A 7,749-nucleotide genomic window follows, 5' to 3' on the forward strand; every position below is an offset into this window, starting at 1 on the left:
CTTTGTGGCATGTTCCTTATGTTTAGTATTGAGATGTCTTTGCAGTTCTGATGGTTTCATAGCCTTGTTTGACAGTACCTTGTAACACAGCACATGCTGTGGGAGTTGCTTGTCCTCGGGGCCTGTACACGTGAAGCCAATCAACAGATATTCCTTCCTATAACAGTGATACTTTTTTAAAATGACTGGAAGCCTGACTTTCCTTTGAGTAAGATGCACCCTCATCAACACCATCAGTCCCTTTGTGTTTCAAATTCAGCCAGCGATCCATCCTGATGCTAAACCAAAATGCGCTGTCATGACATCCACTGCAGCAATATCAAGAATCCACCTTGACAAACAATAACCAAATGATTAGCGGAGACCAAAGATGATTATGAAATCAGTCTGAACGCTCACTCACACTGACACTGACTGACTCTGCTTTCTCTGCCCGGTGGTTTCTAACTATCCATGCAATAGCAAGAAACGTCACATGCTTTCTCTTTGCCACTCAATGTCATTCACTTGCACGTTCTCAGCATTTGCAGAAATACCAGATACAGCTATTTGTCATCAGACAGCTACCCTCATAGTTGATTTATACCTCAGATTGTTTTTAATTGAGGCAATAGGTTAAAAAAAGCCAAGGTTTACAAAACAAGCATGGAAAATTAATAATATTTTGTTCTCTTTCCCATTCTGTCTTGCTTTCATTCATTCACTCATTCGTTCATTCAGATTTAACTGCAAAAACCCATTTCTTTAAGCCAGGGGTGGGGAACCTTTTTTCTGCCAAGGGCTATTTGGATATAACATCATTTGCGGACGGATGGACGCAAGCAAGCGCAAGCAAGCAGTTGCAAATCAACTTATGTAAGCAGATATTCCAAAAAAACACATTACCTTTGTTGCTCAATAAAAAAAGCTGCAACCAATGTATTTAATTCAAAGTATAACACTATCTGCTAATCAATTGCACTCCTCTAATGCAAGCTATTAGCACCTGCCCTTGTGTCATCTCCCAAAGTGCAAATAAAAATGTCTTGAACCTAATTAGGTTTACAGTATCTGGCATTCATCCTAAACAATTTATCAGGCCTTGAGGGGCGGCACTGGGACTGGCAGAGCACCTTCACGCTTGTTACTGGAGGCCAGCCCTGAAGAGCCCAGCGATGGAAGGATTTGCTGGTGAATCTGAGAGCTGAGGAGAGTCACCCGGCAAAGGTGAGAGTGCTGCTACCTCTCATGCACATCAGGGCAGTCATGGGGCTAGAGTATGAGAGGAGCATTGAGGGGAAGGGGCTGTGGGAAAAGAAGGTGCAGTGCTTGCTACCGGCCAGGCCAAATGTTTCCGGGCTGGATGTTCCCCACCCCTGCTTTAAGCCTTAACAGACCCCCTGTGATGACATCGCAGCTACCCAGGGGTCTGTGGACTACAGGTTGAGAACCACTGCTTCAAGTGTATTCACTGTTTGAATGTAAAAAATGCATTTAAAAGGAACAGACTTATGAGCTCCACTCTCGCCTACCTCTTGTAGGGGATAGATGGGTTCTCTCACATTCTGGGCTTAGAGCTCCCTCCCAAAAGGCATAGGGAGTCTTAATGCGCCCACCCCAGGCCCTCGCAGGAAGAGGGTCTGGCGGCGCAGCCCCCAGCTACTTATAGCGGCTCCCCCCGGCTCAGGCGGGTCCCACCCTCCCCTCAGCGGAGGCCTCGTGCCGCCCGCGCTTTTCCGCGCGCGGGGGCCGGGGATTGGCTGCGGTCGGGGGCGCGCGGGCGGTGCCCCGCCTCCGTGCCCGGGGCGGCGGCCATCGGCTGCGGGGGGAAGAGCGGGCGGGGGGGGGGCGTCAAAAATACCTGTTGTCTTCGTTTATTTAGCTCATTCCTCTGTGGAACGTGTTTCACTCGATACCTTATTTCCTTTGCGTACTGGTCGTGTGGAGACTCCAGTTCTGACAGGAAGTTTTTATTAGCTTTTGACCCTGCTAACGCAGTTATGTTCACTTCTGCTTTGAGTGGTATCTCATATTGTCCAACAACATATTTTTAATACCTCCCACCTTTTAAATGTCCCAACAGTAATAGTTGCGTTCATGTGTTAATTCTCCTATTTTGAAAAGTGGTTAAGCTTGATCACTACTTACATACCTATTAATTCAGAAAAAATGCTGTGACTGAGGAAAATATTTCGGTTATAATTGGTCTGCTGCTGTCCACTTGGGGTTGGTAACGCTGAGGCACTGACAACGGTGTGTATTTAAACATCGTAGTCACTGGTGAACAGTGACAATGTGGAAATTCAAAACAGCCAAGAAACAAAATACCTGTGGGTTAGGAACTGTTACATGCTTGCACCAAATGGTTGACTGTGGGAATTAATGCAATTAAACAATTTTTCTTTATTCTTCAGCCATGTAAAGCATTCGTGGGAATGCTTACCATGCTATCATTTTAATGTTTCTGAGAGTATAACACACAAAACCTCTTCAAATCAAAGAGTCGGGGTTTGTCTATTTGCTTAATACTGATTCAGGTGTAGCTTGGAATTTCCATTAAGTGTTCTGGGGATTACATGCTGCTTCTAGTATTGTGACATCTCAGACTGGTGTAACTTTTATGAGATTCAAATAACTATAATTCTCATTTATTGAGGAACATTCTTCACATACCAAAATGCATTATTGTATTTTCACTACAGTTATGAACTGGTTTTGCTTTCATTATCAGTGGGTGCCATATTTCCCAGTGAGGTAAAAAACACATCAGCAGTTCTGAGTTTTGGTGACGAGACCGATAGCTGTTATAGTACCATGGGCTGCTTAGTGGGATTTTCTCCGAAGATGCATACAGCAGATATTATTTGGAAAGGACAGAATCATGAATGCGATGCTTGCTTTTTTATAATGTGTGAGTGATTGCACATTTTTTTTCTGGTTTGTATGCAATCTAGAAAATCTTTTTCCTTATTTTTTTGTAATAATATTATAAAAATAACCTTGTATTCATTAATTTATTTAGAATATCTTACTCAGTTGAACAAAGGGAAATAGAAACATCTTACTGTGTCATTTCTCTTTGTAGCTGATTACTATGATTACTGGGGGTTTATATAACTGGCTTGCTGCTTTGCAAAAGAACAGTTTACAGGCATATGAAGTTTCAGTCTTAAAATAATCCCTGAAAAATTAATTTGGTTCAGTTTAAATACCTGTATGTACCTTTTACAGATTTTTACAGAAATTTATGGTAATGTATTGCTCTCAAAAGCAGAGTGCCAATAAACAAATAAACTAGCAGTCATCTACTGACAATATGATAATGAAATTGGCTATATTTTAATATATTTATATTGGGTTTGAGGGCTGAACAATACAGCACCAGGTGCCTACACTAGTAAGCAGCTATAGTAGGTGTAATTATATAAACATATATGAGATTTTACCTGTTTGGTGAGATCTGTAAAACTTAGAACTGTACATAATTAAATATTATTTCAAAATTGTACGCAACAGTAGCTAACGAGCAAATGCTTGTCAGTCTTTAAAACTGCACTTTTACCAGCTGTGTTGAAGTAGCCCTGACATCACCTCTCAGGTGGTGTGGTGTTGCCCTCAAAATCAATGGCGAAGGTCCTATTCACTGCAGTTTTACAGACAATGGCTTTTAGGTTCTACTTTGTCTGATCTTACTGAAGAATGAGTGCAAGTGGAAGGAAATTAATCTTCTACACTGTGGTGGGTTGACCCCGGCTGGGCACCAGGTACCCACCAAAGCTGCTCTATCACTCCCCTCCTCAGCTGGACAGGGGAGAGAAAATATAACGAAAGGCTTGTGGGTCAGGATAAAGACAGGAAGATCGTTCAGCAATTACCGTCATGGGCAAAACAGACAACTTGGGGAAAGTAACTTGATTTATTACCAATCAAATCAGAGCAGGATAACGAGAAATAAACACTAAATCTTAGAACATCTTTCCCCCCCCTTTATCCCAGGCTTAACTTCACTCCCAATTTTCTCTACCTCCTTCCCCCCAGCAGTGCAGGGGATGGGGGTTGCAGTCAGTTCATCACCCGTTGTCTCTGCCACTCCTTCCTCCTCTGGGGGAGGACTCCTCACACTCTTCCCCTGCTACAACATGTGTCCTTCCCACGGGCTGCAGTTCTTCATGAACTGCTCCAGCATGGGTCCCTCCCACAGGGTGCAGTCCTTCAGGCACAGACTGCTCCCGTGTGGGTCCCCCATGGGGTCACCAGTCCTGCCAGCAAACCTGCTCCAGCGCGGGCTCCTCTCTCCACGGGGCCACAGGTCCTGCCAGGAGCCTGATCCAGCACAGACTTCCCACAGGGTCACAGTCTCCTTCAGGTGCATCCACCTGCTCTGGCGTGGGGTCCTCCCCGTGCTGCAGGTGGATCTCTGCTCCAGCATTAACCTCCATGGGTGCAGGGCACAGCTGCCTCACCATGGGCTGCACCACGGGCTGCCGGGGAATCCCTGCTCCGGCGACTGGAGCATCTCCTCCCCCTCCTTCCTCACTGACCTTGGTGTCTGCTGAGTTGTTTCTCTCACATATTCTCACTCCTCTCTCTGGTTTCAATTACTGTCCCACAGTTTCTTTTCCCCCTTCCTTAAATATGTTATGCCAGAGACACTGCCACCGTCGCTGATGGGCTCAGCCGTGGCCAGTGGTGGGCCTGTCTTGGAGCCAGCTGGCATTGGCTCCATTGGCCATGGGGGAAGCTTCCAGAAGCTTCTCACAGAAGCACCCCTGTAGCCCTGCCGCTACCAAAACCTTGCCAAACAAACCCCCCACATATGCATTGTGTTCTTCATATATTATGTAAAATTAAGAATATTTACTCCCTTATTTTTGTGATAGATATCTGTAATTAAGTTTTCAGAGAATAGCATTTGTATAAGAACAACAGGATTTTTTTGGTATGTGTAATACAAAATAGTGCATCAGACTTAAATTCTATATATTATACGTTTATTGTAGAAGACATAGAATGTGATTTTCGATATCTGACATAGAGGACCTAACCTTTACTAGATTTTGTACATCTGAGTATCTTATTTCAAAATTTAAAAATGCATATTTCAGATGTTTATAAGAAAAAATTGCTTACTAATGTATAAAGAATTAGCACTGTTACAAAATGAGTTTCTCACAGGTTTTGAAAAATACTCTAAAAAGTTACTAAATTTAAAAAGTACTGTTTTCTTAACAAGTACTCCAGCCTTTTTATCAGGCCTTTGATTAATAGGTTATCGGATTGTCCAGCAAGTCAATACAGTTCAAAGAACAGAAGCAAGTAGTTTACATCTCGCAGGTATTGCAAAATGATGCACTTTGGTTAGGAAAGTATGTTTACAAAAGCCCCACAACTGTACTTTTTAGTAATGTTATACATCAAAAGAACAGTCATGTAAAGATTTTGTTAAAATAATGGTGTTTATCATACGAATAGTTTGAAAAATATTATATATAGCCTCTGAAATTTTCAGTGGGTCTGATGTTCAGTATTAAATGACAGTGTAAATATATGTTCTGAAGTATCTTGCTAGACAGATAAATCATAGAGGACTTAAAACAGAAACGTGTTTGCAAAGGGTGAAATGAGGTAAGTGCAGAGGAGTGGTGCGATGCCACAGGGCAGTTCGCTCTGTCCAGTGTAGTAGGAATGCAACACACTCGGACATCAATTCAGAAAGCTGTCACTGTCTTTTTTTGATACAAATCAATGGTACATACAAAAAGAAGACTGAACTAGGAAATCAAAGAAATAGCAGGTATCTTTTTGATCATTAATGTATTGGCTTCTATTTTTAATACCAGAAGAGAAAAAGCAGATTAATTTGCCTTTAATGTACAGTCAGAACTGACTTGACTTTGGCTGTCAATGTGTCTGTATCAGGTCACTAGTCAGTGTCTTCACCTGTAACACTGGTGTAATTTAAGCACCTTAAGAATACAGGAGTATGCTATTACAGAATGGCTTTATAGGCCAAAGCCTGTGCAGATCAAACGACTCTGCATGATCAACTAATCTGTGCTGCACCCCTTACGTGGCTGCAGGGGAACAGGCTGCCATCATGCTGTGAACTGTTTGCAGTGTTCCTGGGCAAGAGATGTGCCTGTGGCAAGCTCTTCTCACCACGCCTAGTGATGATAGGCTTGGACTTTAATGTGAAACTTGGCTCTTTCACCTGAAACTTTGTACATATTATGGGAAACGTGTCTGAATTTAGATTGTTCCTGTGCAAGATCCTATTTGACCATAGATCTATGAATATATGTGGTCATTAATATTGCACTGTCCTGTGAAACTGTGAGCCCAGTAGGTTTATGTTCCATATTCTGCAACAACATATTTTTGAAGTATCTGCACTGAAATGAGATTAATATCCTTTGTCAAGAGAGAAAAAATTCTTTAATCTACACTTAATAAAACAATGTAATTTAAAATGAATGTATTTCATCAAATTCACTTTTCACAAAAAATAAAGTGAATTTCTTTTTCATTTTTATTGGTGTAGTTTTTTATATTTTGGAAGACGAGCCTGTTAAAAAAAAGATTGAAGCAACAGTAAATGGTTCAGGAAGACTAGTCAGAACAATACTAGAAAAAGGGTTATGACGTGAAATTAAAACCTAAAACTAGCTAATTCCTTTAAAATTAATAAGAGATTTTATGCATTCATAGAAAAACTAATGATTCTGCATAAATTTAAGATTCTGTAGGTTATTTTTCAACACAGAAAATCCCCTCACCCCTTCCTGTCTAATTTACTTATAGGAATTATCCTATCCCATGCTTTGTTTTACTTGAGGAAAAAAAAACAAACAGAGCAACTTAGTATAAAGGTGTTTGATTTCCAGAAACTTGGAAGACAGAAAAAAATCAAATTCTCTTTCAAAATTTCCTTTAGGAAGTGTTTTGGGGAAATAAAACATACGCAGTTGTTAAAAATAAAATTGCCTGCTCACTGAATTATGTGAAAACATCAACAAAAATAACAAAATGAGAAATGTATTATAGATTTAATATTAATGAATGATAGTTATGTAATTTATTTTTTCAGGAAGTAGCCATTTCAAATACTTTTATACATATATAATTACATTTTGCAGTTGTGGTATATTATTTGAGAGATTTTAAACATTCCACTAAAATATCTTATTCCTCATTCTATGACAAAGTATTTCCTTTTTTAAATTTCCCACCATATTTCCCATTATTGTGTTTCAGTTATTGGGAAACAAAAATACCACCTCATTTTTTCATCTAAAGTACTGTTTTTCTAAGGAATGTGAACATCTATCTGTTTTTTCAGTTGCAGAGAGAAAAGAAAAGCCTGTTTGTGTTCCTTGTTTCTTTCTGTTTCCTCCTTGAAAACTTAGAAGGGAAGTGCTCTGTTCACTTTCTAAGGCAAATGTGATGGATGATCTGTCACAGGATATATGATATGACAGGAAGCAAACTTAATGGCAAAAAACTCTCACGAATACATTTGTCCATTTTGGGAGATGAATTTGTGAAAGTTAAGGTTACAGAGGTACAACTGGCTCTCTGCTGCAGTAAATGGCAAAACCCACTTCCCCTTAGAGGAAGAACTTTGGAACTGTTGCTGCTGAACTCGGTACTCAAAGCTAACTTTTTAAATGTACATTTTGCATGGGGCTGAACAAAGAGTGCTGATAACCAGAGTGGCGCTGATCAGTAGCTGCCACTTCTTGTTTTTAGAAATATGGAAGTCTTTACTCA

Source organism: Strix uralensis, chromosome 8, assembly GCF_047716275.1.
Source record: "Strix uralensis isolate ZFMK-TIS-50842 chromosome 8, bStrUra1, whole genome shotgun sequence".
Taxonomy (NCBI): domain Eukaryota; kingdom Metazoa; phylum Chordata; class Aves; order Strigiformes; family Strigidae; genus Strix; species Strix uralensis.